Source organism: Rhinolophus ferrumequinum, chromosome 23 (genome assembly GCF_004115265.2).
Source record: "Rhinolophus ferrumequinum isolate MPI-CBG mRhiFer1 chromosome 23, mRhiFer1_v1.p, whole genome shotgun sequence".
NCBI classification, from domain to species: Eukaryota; Metazoa; Chordata; class Mammalia; order Chiroptera; family Rhinolophidae; genus Rhinolophus; species Rhinolophus ferrumequinum.
In genome coordinates, this window is record NC_046306.1 from 23607010 (window position 1) to 23619106 (window position 12097).

At 48.8% G+C, this 12097-nt stretch overlaps 1 protein-coding gene across 1 annotated transcript in view; it reads left to right on the forward strand.

The window, feature by feature from the left end:
- Positions 1-990: 990 nt before the first annotated feature.
- The window catches only part of FAM110A (family with sequence similarity 110 member A), a 65441-nt gene continuing 54334 nt past the window's right edge, over positions 991-12097 (forward strand). The window contains exon 1 of the mRNA XM_033095386.1: positions 991-1015. The gene's annotated coding sequence lies outside the window, so the exon portion shown is untranslated. The remainder of the gene's footprint in view (positions 1016-12097) is intronic.

Here is a 12097-nt window from a genome sequence, read left to right on the forward strand (position 1 = left end):
AGGGTTTTTGCAGATGTAATCACGTCATGCTGGACTAGGGCAGACCTTAATCCAATGATTAGTGTCCTTATAAGAAGAGGATATTTGGGCACAGACGCAGACATACAGGGAGAATGCCGTGTGACAATGGAGCCAGAGATTGGAGTGATGTGTCTACAAGTCAAGGAATGCCAAGGATTGGGGGCAATTCCCAGAAGCCAGGAGAGAGACAGAGAAAGATTCTCCCTCAGGGCCCCTGGAGGAAGCACGGCCCTGCTGGCAACTTGATTTCAGGCTTCTGGCCTCCAGAACTGTGAGACAATACATTTCTATTGTTTTTAGCCACTCAGGTTGCAGTACTTAATTACAGCAGCCCCAGAGAACGAATATACCCTGTCCAAGGTCTCAGGAGCTGCCACCTTAGACCACCAGCTCTGAGCAGGCTCTATCCCAGGAAAGAAAACCACAGACACACAAAAGAGCAGCCAAGGACCACTCCCCCCTCCCCCCCAGACCCCCCTATGCCAAGAACCTAGATCTCAGGGCACAAATGCACACGGTTTGTTGGGAGTGAAAGAAAGAAAAATGCCTCTTTTCTCAGGTGCCAGCTCTAAAAGCAAGAACCAAAAAGGTATTTCAGTAGCTGCCCCTGACGTGTGACACATGCACACTCAAGCTTTCCCACAGGCACAAAACTAAGTTTGCAGCTGCTACAACAGCCCATCCCCTTGGCCAGGCAAAAGCTGCTCTCATGTTTTATTCCCACTTTACAGATGTGCAAGTGGAAGCTCCGAGGCAGCAGGAGCGACCTGGGGACCTTGGAACCTTGAGACTGTTACTCCCTGGCCCTGAGCATTCTGCTGCTGAACCACTAGTAGCAAGACGGCCTCCACTGATGGAGCTGCCTTTTCAAGCATGATCACACTCCATCTTCACAGTCCTGGGAGGCAGCCATCACCACCCCCACCTCACAGTCGAAGGCCCTGAGGCTCCAGGGAAGGGATGTGCACAGCGACCTGCACAAAACTGGAAAAAGGTAAAAGCAAACCTCATCTTGCAGTGTGGTGCAATGTGAGTTGAATAAGAGATAAAAATGTGAATGGGCCAGGTACACAGTTGGTGCTTAATAAAGTCTCCCAGCTGGTAAATGGGGGAAGGGGAATTCATACCCAGTTCTATTTTGCTCCAGAGCCCACCCTTTAAGCCTCTTCTGTGTGAAGCCATGAGGACAGAGCCTGGCACAAGAAAGGTTAACTGAGTCAAAAGATTATTTTCAGCAAGTTGAAAACATGAATCTCATACAAATATAGAGTGAGTACATGTCAAAGGTTCTCACTCTATTTCTGGCTCCCTCATTGATGAGGGAAGCAGCAGGATGGTAAAGCTGGTTCAATGGAGAACGAGATGGCAAAGTTAGGTACACTGGTTAGTGTCTTACGGGGCAGCAACATCACAAGCCCTTAGCATTATTTTTACTACAGGACAGAAATCATTTGCTACTGTGCATCTTGTATAAGTTAACGTGGAACTTCACTGAGTAGGGACGCTGATCAATAATAAATGGCAAAGTCAAGGGTGCATTGGCTTGAGAATCAGGTGACTCAGGCAGGCCGATCAGACAGTGTCTTAACATGACATTGAAAGGACACACAGACTTCCTTTTGTCTTATTTCCAAGTTTTGGATATTTTTATCTTTACAGCTGTTCTTATTGTTATTAATCCATGTCTTTCACAGAACTCAGAGGTTCCCAGAAGCCCAGGAACACACAGACCCCACTGTGCCCCCACTCACATGGGGACACAAGGGCAGAGGGGGCAGGAGCCAACAGAGGGGCCTGTGGTGGTGGCAGTTTGTAAACACCCATGCCAGGAACAGATCGTGACCACATTACTTGTCAAGGAAAATACAGCGACCCATAGATAATAGGTAGCAGTGATTCCATTTAGGCTAACACACGTGTGTATGTGCAGATACATTTATGAGTGTGCATGCAGAGAAAGCTCTCTGGAGAAACACCCCCAAACTGACAGTCATGTGGTGGGGAGAAGATGAAAGGGGAACCATCCTGTAAAACCCACCTCATTGTTTAAATTGGGTACCTCCAACTTGTTTTCCTGTGTGACTCACGTATATATATTCATGCATGTACGGATATATGATAGATGATTTCTGGAAGGTTTTCTCGGGGGACTAGGAGTGGGAGGTGAGCTTTTTCACCGTTTCCCTTCTGTACTCTTTGGCTTCTCATCTTTGTTATCAGTTTGACCGGGAACGCACCTCCACCCGCCGTCTCAGGGGCAGACCCCAGGCTTGCAGGCAGGGATCCCAGCCGCCCTGCTCTCCGCTAGGGTCCCGCGAGGCGGAGGGAAGAAGAGCGGGCTTCGCAGGGAGCTGTGCGGACCCTCCCGGGATGGGCCGGGTCCGCAGCTGACGGTGCGGGTGGGCACGGGAGCAGATGGACCTGGCGCCGGGCTGCTCGGGTCCCCCGGTCCCGTCCAGGTGGCTCGAGCCGACTTCGGGCCAGCTGCGGGGGTCGGGGAGGGACGGGCAGCTCGGATGGGGAGGGGACCCCGTTTTCCATGACAATGCCGAGGCGGCGCGTACAAAGACGCCGCAATCAGCGTTTTATTGGTTCGAGTTAATTATCTGCGGCGGAGGGGGCGGGAGGGGCCCGGCGATTCCCCGGGGCAGGGGAGGGGGCGGTGTCAGAGTAGGGGTGTGGGGGTTGAGACCCGAAAGGAGGGGGCGGTAGGAGAGCTGCTCTTCCCAGTCCCACCCGGCCCGGGCTCCGTGGCAAAGCGCCATCGCCCCCTAGTGGGTACCTCATTCATTCGTTCACTCATTAATTCATTCGTTCACTCACCCGTTCAGTGTTGCCGCGCGAGGCATTGCACCAGTTAATCAGTGTCAGAGCTGAGAACAAAGCCTGGCAAGTGGGTCACATTTCAAAAATGCCCCGACCTGGGCTGGGCCCCTCGGTTCCCTTCCTCACCAACGAAAGTCTCTCAGACTAGTGCTGCAGGCTGACTTATAAACAGAAGATTATAATGCAGCATAGCAAATGCTACAGTAAGGGCAGCAACAGGGTATGGAGGGGGCGGGCAGTGGAGGATCTTCTAGAGAGAGGGGAGTCGTACTACGGGGTACTGGAAGAGGCCCAGTTTGAGATAGGACCCGAGGAACAAGTGGAAATTAGCCAGCGGCATGGAAGATGCAGACATTGTGGAAAAGGGTTCAGCAGGTGCAAAGGGGTCGCAATAGAGAAAGTAAGGTGCACTCTGGGAAGAGCAGCATCCCCTTGTAGGGAAGGGGCCTGGAACTTACCACGCAAGGGAGTGGAAGTGAGCAATGAGGTGGAGAAGTGGGCTGGGGTTATATGAAGGTATGGGCTGTGGGTGGGGTGGGTTGGGAACACCCCTCAAATAGTTTCCAGTTTATAATTCCCTTCTTTAAGTTTGGAGAGAATTTAGCTGCCTCCACCCCCATCTAAACTGCTCCCACATGGGTTCTGGCCTGGTCATTCTCCGCCCCCACCCCCACCACCACCACTGTCTGAATGTCTCCCTGTCTTCCTTTATTTTGCCCTTCAATCTACCTGCAGTGTATCCCCCCAAGTGACTTTTCTAAAAGCAAAACTATGTGGCACTACTTTTCAAAACGACAAATGTACAGGATCTATAACTCAGTGGCTGCATGTGACAGAAAATCCATAATAATAGTGCTTTAAACAAAGGAGAGGCATTTCCCTCTCATGTAAATAAAGTCTGAAGGTAGGAAGTCTAGGGCTGGCATTGTGTTCCGTATTTCAGGGAATTAGTCTCTTTCTATCTTATCACTCCATCACCCTCAGTATATGGCTTCCACCTCATGGCCCAGTGTGGCTGCTCAGATACCAGCCATCACATCTGCATCCTAGATGGAAAGCCTTTCAGTCATTGGAAAGGAAAAAGGAGTCAAGAAGGAAGGGAAGTTCCATTAAAGACCTTTTCTGGAAGTCACATATAAACTTTTACTTATATTCCATTGACCAGAACTTGGTTACATGGCCACACTAAGCTACAAGAGAGGCTGAGAAATATGGTGTTCTAGGATTCATGTGTCCAGATGAAAATTGGAGTTGTCTTTCAAAGGAAGAAGTGGAGCCTGGATATCGAAGACAACCATCAGCCTCTGTCAAACTCAGGAATACCACTTCTAGGAGTGCATCCTACAGGTACACTCACCCATGTGACATGTGACATATCTATAAGGTTATTCACTGCGGCATTGTTTGTGACAGCAAAAGACTGGAAACAACCTCAACAGGGGACGGGTTAAACAAATGCTGGGACATTCATACGATGGAGCACTCCACAGCCAGAACACAAACGAGGAAGCTCGCTATGCACTGATATGAAATGGTAGTTCAGAAATTCCACTTTGGAAAACAGTTTGGCAGTTTCTTATAAAGTTAACTGTATACCTACCCTATGAGCCAGGAACTTTACCCCTAGGTTTTGGCCCCCAAATAAATAAGAATATATCTCCCCACGAGGACTTCACACAAATGTTCATAACAGTTTAATTCGCAATAGACAACTGGAAACAGCTCAGTGTCCACCAACCCGTGAATGGATAGCAAACGGGTGAATCCATACCGTAGACGACTATACTGCAGGATAAACGAGTGGACTAATGATACATGCAGCAACATGGAAGAATCTCAAAATGTGCTGAGCGAAAACAAGCGGTAATGATGCAACTGATGTGGAATTCGAGAACAGGTGAAACTGATCAATCTATGGGGCTAGAAACCAGATCAGTGGCTTCCTCTAGGGGTGGGGGGCTTGCTCAGGAAAGGGCATGAAAGAACTTCCTGGGATGGTGGAAATGTTTTGCTTCATGAGTGAGTATTGGTTACACAGATGCATTTCACTGTATGCAAATTATACCTCAATCTTCTTAGAAAGCACAGTGCAGAACAGTGTGTAAATTATGCTATCTTTTATGCTTAAAAAGAAAAGAAATTGGCTTGTATTTGCATAGACTGTCTGGAAGACGCTGGTAACAGTAGATGCCTACTGGAGGGGAACTGGGTGGCTGAGGGCTGGGGAAGAGGGAGACTTTTTGCCATACCCTGTTACACCTGCTGACTCTTGACGAAATAGGTGAATGTACTACTTAAATAAAAGCTAAACGTGAAGAGATCAGTCACATGCAAATTTGACATCAACATATCCCTGCTTTACATGCTTTAGTGGTTCCCCATCTCTCTCAGGGCAAAGTTCAGACTCCCAGCTCTTCCTGCCTTCTCTGGTCCCAGCTAGGCAGCAGCCTCTCCAGTTCCTTGCCACCAGCCTGCAGACAGCTCAGGCCACAGGCTCTCTCAGTCCTTTGTGCCCATGCTGTTTCCTCCGCCACTCCGTTCCTGTAAGGCTTAGCTGCTCGGGGAAGCTCTCACCAGTCCCGAGTCAGAGTTGGTTCCTCTGGCTTCTGTGGTCCTCCTGCACTTTGCCTCCCCTCTTCCTCATCTGGCCAGACCACCATGTTTACTGGTGCTCACTGTGAGCTGACCCCAGGGTCCCCGGACATGGGTGGGAGCCATCTTTAGGGATGAACCTACTTCCATATCTGTTCCTTGCTCTACTCTCTTAGATCATGCAGAAAAAACACACTGTTGTGGGTTTGTGTGATACGTTCAAGCCCCAACCCCTGGTACCTATGAATGTGACCTGCTTTGGAAATAGGTCTTTGCAGAAGTCATCAAGTATGAGGTCATACTGGATAAGGGAGGGCCCTAATCCGATGACTAATGCCCTTAAAGGAAGATGGAAATTTGGACACAATCACAAACACAAGAAGGGAGAATGCCATGTGGCAAAACTGCTGAGATTGAAGTGATGTGTCTACAAGCCAAGGAATACCAAGGATTGTGGGCAACCCCCAAAAGCCATGAAGAAGGAAGGAAACATCCTTCCTGAGAGCCTTTAGAGAGACCATGGCCACGTTGACACCTTGATATCATACTTCTAGCCTCTAGACCTATGAGACAATCAATTTCTGTTGCCTTAAACCACCCAACTTGTAATATGTTACTTCAGCCCTAGGAAACTAATACACACACTAAACCAGTCAATACCTAAGACAATTATAGGTAGTGACAAGTGCTTTGGAAAAACAAGACAAAGCATGAAAACAGGGCATGTGATAGACAGTTGCTGGGCACAGCGTCACATTAGCCAGGGTGGTCAGGGAAGGCCTCTTGGAGGAGGTGATGTTTCAGTGGAGACCTGCAGAATGAAGAGCCTGCCACGTGAGGCTCAGGCAGAGGTCCTGGGGACAGAGGGCAGGCTTGTCGGGTTTGAAAGCTCCTTGATGCAGCTCTGACAATGGAGGATACCTTGCTGGGGTCTTTGGGGCAGTCCCCAGGAGTGAACCAGGAAGGAACTGTCCTCTCTTTGCCTCTGTAAGGTCTCAGAACCCGCTGCATGGCTGATGCTGGTCGCCCCTCCGCCTGGGCCGGCTGGCAGCCGATGGTGAAGACCAGCTTCACAGCTGACACTCTGAGCTGTAATTGTGATTAACTACTGGGTCCTCTTCCCTGCTCAGGCCTGAGGCCCCGGGTGTGACAGCTGCAGAGTGAAGCAGTGAGGCCAGGAAGGGGTTAATGGGCTGCCCCTCCATCTGAGCCCTTCAGACAATGAGAAGAGGTGGGGAGGCCTCTGCTGGGGGGTGTGGCATCAGCTGGGGTGAGCGAATGGAGGGGACAGAGGCCTGGTCCCCAGGGACGGGTGTGAGTGCTCTACTGGGAGAGGGGTCAGAACCCTCCCCCGTGCTATTATTTTCTTCCATCCCCATCATCCTCTGACCTCCCCCTCCCCACCAGAGCGTCCCAGACAACTGCCCTCTTGGCTCTGAAGTGGGCAGCCTTTTCAGCCTCATGGAATTCTGAAGCAGAGTCTGAACACCAAGGAACTATGGAATCATGAAATGTCACTGCTGTAGGGGAGCTCATCTATTCCTGTCATTTTCAAACTTTTTTGCTTAATTATTAGCAGTGGAAACCAGAACCCCACCCCCACCTCATTTTCTTCCCAAATAACAAATAGTGTGTTGATTACATTGAGTCTGCGCACCAGGCTGCCTCATTCTCCCCTACTTCTGCCTCTTAAAACTGGGGCACCTGGGGAAGTCATGACAAATGTATAAGTTAGGTAACCACCACCACAAATGATATATAGAACATTTCCATCATCCGAAAAAAGTTCCCCCATGCCCCTTTGTAGTCAATACCCTTCCCCCAATCTCTGTTGTAGTAGGTTGAGTGATGGCTCCCCAAAGATACCTAGTTCTAATCCCTGAATTTTGTTACCTTATTTGAAAAAAGAATCTTTGGAAATGTGATTAAGGATCTTGAGATGAAGATTACCCTGGATTATCCAGGTGGATCTTAAATGCCATCACAAGTCCTTGTAAGAGAGAGGTAAACATGCAGGGAAGGAAGGAGGCAATGTGACCATGGAAGCAGAGATTGGAGTGATGTGGCCACAAGCCGTAAATGCCTGGAGCCACCAGAAGCTGGAAGGGGCAAGCAACAGCTCCTGCCCTGGAGTTTTGGAGGGAACGTGGCCCTGCAACACCTGCATTTCAGACTTCTGGTCTTGGAACCCTTAGAAAATACATTTCTGTTGTTTTAAGCCACCCCGTTTGTGGTACTTTTTACAGTAGCTCTAGGAAATGGATACAACCTGATACCCATGACCTATTGTCTGTCTGTATAGTTTTGCCTTTGCCAGAATGTTAAGTAAATGGAATTCTACAGTATGTGGCCTTTCGAGTTTGGCTTCTTTCACTAAGCATAACACAATTGAGATTCATCCATGTTGTTCTGTTTATCAGAAGTCTGTTCCTTTTTATTGCTGAGTAGTATTCCAAAGTATGGATACGCCATGCTTATTTATCCATTCACCAGGTGAAAGGCATTGGGTCATTTCCAGTTTGGGGTGATTATAAATAATGCTGGTATGAGCGTGTGCATTCAGGTCTTTGGAAAGAAGTTGTCATTTCTTCAGGATTGATATCTAAGTACAATTACTGGGTCATACTGTAAGTGTATTTATAATTCTGTAAGAAACTGACAAAACTTTTTTCCAACATGACTGTACCATTTTGCATTCCCACCAGCACTGAATATTGTCAGGATGTTGTTTTAAAATTTAGCCTTTTTTTTTTTTTAAGATTTTATTGGGGAAGGGGAACAGGGCTTTATTGGGGAACAGTGTGTACTTCCAGGATTTTGTTTTTCCAAGTCAAGTTGTTGTCCTTTCAATCTTAGTTGTGGAGGGCGCAGCTCAGCTCCAGGTCCAGTTGCCGTTGCTAGTCACAGGGGGCACAGCCCACCATCCCTTGCGGGACTCGAGGAATCGAACTGGCAACCTTGTGGTTGAGAGCCCACTGGCCCATGCGGGAATCGAACCGGCAGCCTTCAGAGTTAGGAGCATGGAACTCCAACCGCCTGAGCCACCGGGCCGGCACAAAATTTAGCCTTTTTAATAAGTATGTAGTGACTTTAGGCTCATGGGGTTATTGTGAGGATTAAATGAATATATTGCTGAGAATAACACCTAACACATTAGCATGTCGTCCCTGCCTTGCAAGTGTTAGCTCACCCTTTTGTTATCACTATGGGGAGGCCAGGACATAGCCAGTGGTTAAAATCTCAGATGCCAGGGTGGCCAGGTGGGCGAGGCAGGGCCCTTGGGGAGCTGCAAGCACATGTGCTTCTTGAAGGTCACAGTCCCTGGGAAATAGACCATGAGATGGAGATTTGGGTGCAGGTGGTTTACCGGGAAGTACTCTTGAGATGTGGGGGGAATGAGGAAAGCAGGGGCAGGCTGCTGCAACAAAGGCCTCGGGAAGTCCCATCAAGAGCTCTGGAGCTGGGACAGCCCTGCAGAGATGTCGCAATCCGACACAGGCTGGGTAGGCCTCTGTATATATCTTGTCCTGGCAGAGATGTAATCTTGGGTAAAACAGCCCCCTTCACTTGAGCCATCAGCAGCCAACACTGTAGGTATGTGGGGGCTGGTGCCCTGATCCAGGTGACTCCCCCAGGTAGGAAAGCAGGCCCGAGGGGTCAGACCTTTCAATTTTTCAAGAGTAGCTCTCAATTGACATGATGAGGTTGTATCCCAGTTTTTAAAAATTGCTGGAAACTCTTTTAGGCTTTTACAATATATTGTGAGGAGCAGATATGCCAGACCCAAGGGCTGGATGGGGCCTGGGGCTGCCTGCTGATATCCCTGATATAAAAGCTGCTCTGTCACTGTCTGATACCGTGTTAGCGTCGGTTTCCCTATGGAGTGAGCTCTATGGGGCAGGAGCCTTGGGGTTTTGCTCCCCAAGGCCTCCTCAGAATATAGGGCACTCACGAAAGAGGACTTCCAGAATCGCTTCAGAAAGTGGCAAGAACAATGAGATAAGTATGTTCAAAGTGAAGGAGTATTTTGAGGGGGACTAATGGCAATGTGTCTTTTACTGTAATACTTTTTAAAAATTTAAACATTCACTGAATTTTTTGTTCACACCTTGTCGTACATTTTACCACAATTAAAAAATAAGACAAAGAAAAAAGAAAGGAGAAAATTTTCTCTATGTGGTCGAGCTCCAAGATAGCCTCAGTGATCCACGCATGCTGCCATCCATGCCCTGAATCCATGCCTCTATCACTGAAGGGGGCTGCCCTGTGGAACCAAGAAGACAGTGTAGAAATGAGACAATGTAACTTCTGGGGCTGGGTCATAAAAGGCACTGTGGCTTCCATCTTGTCCACTTGGTTACTGGCTTGGGGGACAGGCAGCCACCAGGTCATGTGGACACTCAAGCAGCCCACGGAGAGGAAGTGAGGCTCTTTATTGACCAGCAGCATAGAAATGAGCCCCTGGAAGTGAAGCCTCTAGCCCCACGAAAAGAAATCCGAGTCAAAGCCACCCACCGAAGCCACTCCTGAATTTCTGACCCACAGAAATGGTTTGAGATATAAATGCTTATTGTCCTCGTAAGCCACTATTTTGAGTTAATTTGTTACGCAGCATAGTACATAAGGTATTTGTAACTGTAATAATACCTTATTACAGAATTTTGTAACACAGTTGTCCATCGGTATCTGCAGGGGATTGGTTCCAGGACGTCCCGCACATACCAAAATCTGAGGCTGCTCAAGTCCCTTACATAAAACGGCACAGAACAATGCACACAGTCGACCCTCTGCATCTGCGGATTCCCAGCCACAGATGGAAAATACTGTTTTCCTTCCACAGTTGGTTGAATCCACAGATGTGAAACCCACTGATAAGGAGGGCCAACTGCATTTCTTGAAAAAATCTGTGTGTAACTGGACCCGCGCAGCTCAAAACCCTGATGTTCAAGGGTCAAGTGTATATTTTATTACATACAATAACAATTTCTCTCACAACCACACATCAAATACTGTTAGCTCATCATCCGTCAAAACATATTTGGAATCCAGATACTTGCTCCCATCTCCAAAGCTACCACCTGGGTCCACAGCCACCACTCTTTGCTCACCTGAGTCATTGCCACAGCCTCCTCATTGGTCTCTCTGCTTCACTCCTGCCCTTCCCTAGCCGGTCGACTCTGTAGTGAGGTCCTGCCCTTACTGCAAAGGTGCAGCTGTGATGGGAGAGGTGACCCCATGACCTCTGGGGGGGCTGCAGGAGGCTTCCAGGAGGAGGCTCCCTTGGGGGAAAGTGAGTGTTTAGCAGGGTCCTTTGCTCCCCCAACCCCCAACACACACACACACAGAGGAGTGGCTCCTGAGGCGGGCAGACAAGGAGGATGGTGCCAGGGCCAGGTAAGGTGTGTGCTTGTGGCCCTGGTCACTTCATAGCACCCAGGGGACCTCGTACTCTGTACAGTTTGGAGCTGCTCTGGCTAAACATGTGAATGTGAGAGTGGAGTGTACCCGTGCATATGTGTATGCTCGTTCCCTGCAGGCCCCCAGCAGGTCACAGAGTGCGATGGTTTAGAGCACAGACTTCAGTTAAAATCCCAGCTCTTGCACTCTGGCTGTGTAGCCTTTGACAAACTGCCTAACTCTCAGTGCCTCCATTTCCGCCTCTGTAACACGAGGCTAAAAAAATACTAATACCTACCTCATAGAGCTATTATAAGGATTTAGTTAATGAGTTAATATGTGCAGAAAGCCTTGGGACAGTATTAGCACATACAGGAATTACATAAATGTTGGCTGTTAATATTATTATGGGCATAGACCAAATCCCAGCTCTGTCATGGACTTGCTGTGTGACCTAGTGCAGGTCACTTTGCTTCTCTGGGCTCAGTTTCCTCACCTGTAAATGGGATCTTATTGGCACTATCCATAGGGCAGTATGAGGCTCCGAGGAGGTTGTGTATGGGAAGGCCCTGTTCGGGTTCAAGGTTGGTCTTTGGTTATGCATGTATTCGAGACTCTCGTGTCTGTATATGTGGCATGGGAGGCACTCTTGTGGCCTGGATTCCTACCTTCCCTCTGAATGCTGCCTCTTCTCACTTGCAGGCCCCCTGATCAACCCTCCAGACCCCCTTTTCCTGCTTCTTTGGCTGCAGCGCCACCTGCTGGCCCAAAGCTACATGACAACCCAAGACCACTGCCTTTGTAAGGACAGAGGGAAGGGAATATGCACTTGAGCACCTACTGTGCGCAGAATAGTTATGCTATATAGTATATACAGGCCAAGACAGGTGTCAACCTCAATTTTTTTTAGAGGATGAGCCTCAGGGAGGCCACACAGAGTCAGCTGAGAGCAGGGATTCGAATCTACATTCCTTTCCCCTCACTTTAAACAGTTTTGTGTTGAACCTGCCTTCCCCTGTACTCAGAGAGGAGCCAGGCGTTGAGGTCAGGGGTCCTTGGGAGAATGTTAGGGTTGTCTCCTAGGGCCCAGACTGCAGCAGGAAGAGCACTGGACTGGGAGTCCCCAGGCTGAGGTCTCCCTCTGGCTTCCGCAACCACCAGCTGAACAACATTTTGAAAATCCTCACCCATTTATTCTAACTGTGGGGTAGAGCACTTACTGTGGGTGTTGGGTTCTAATGTGAGGAGAAAATTATAAAAA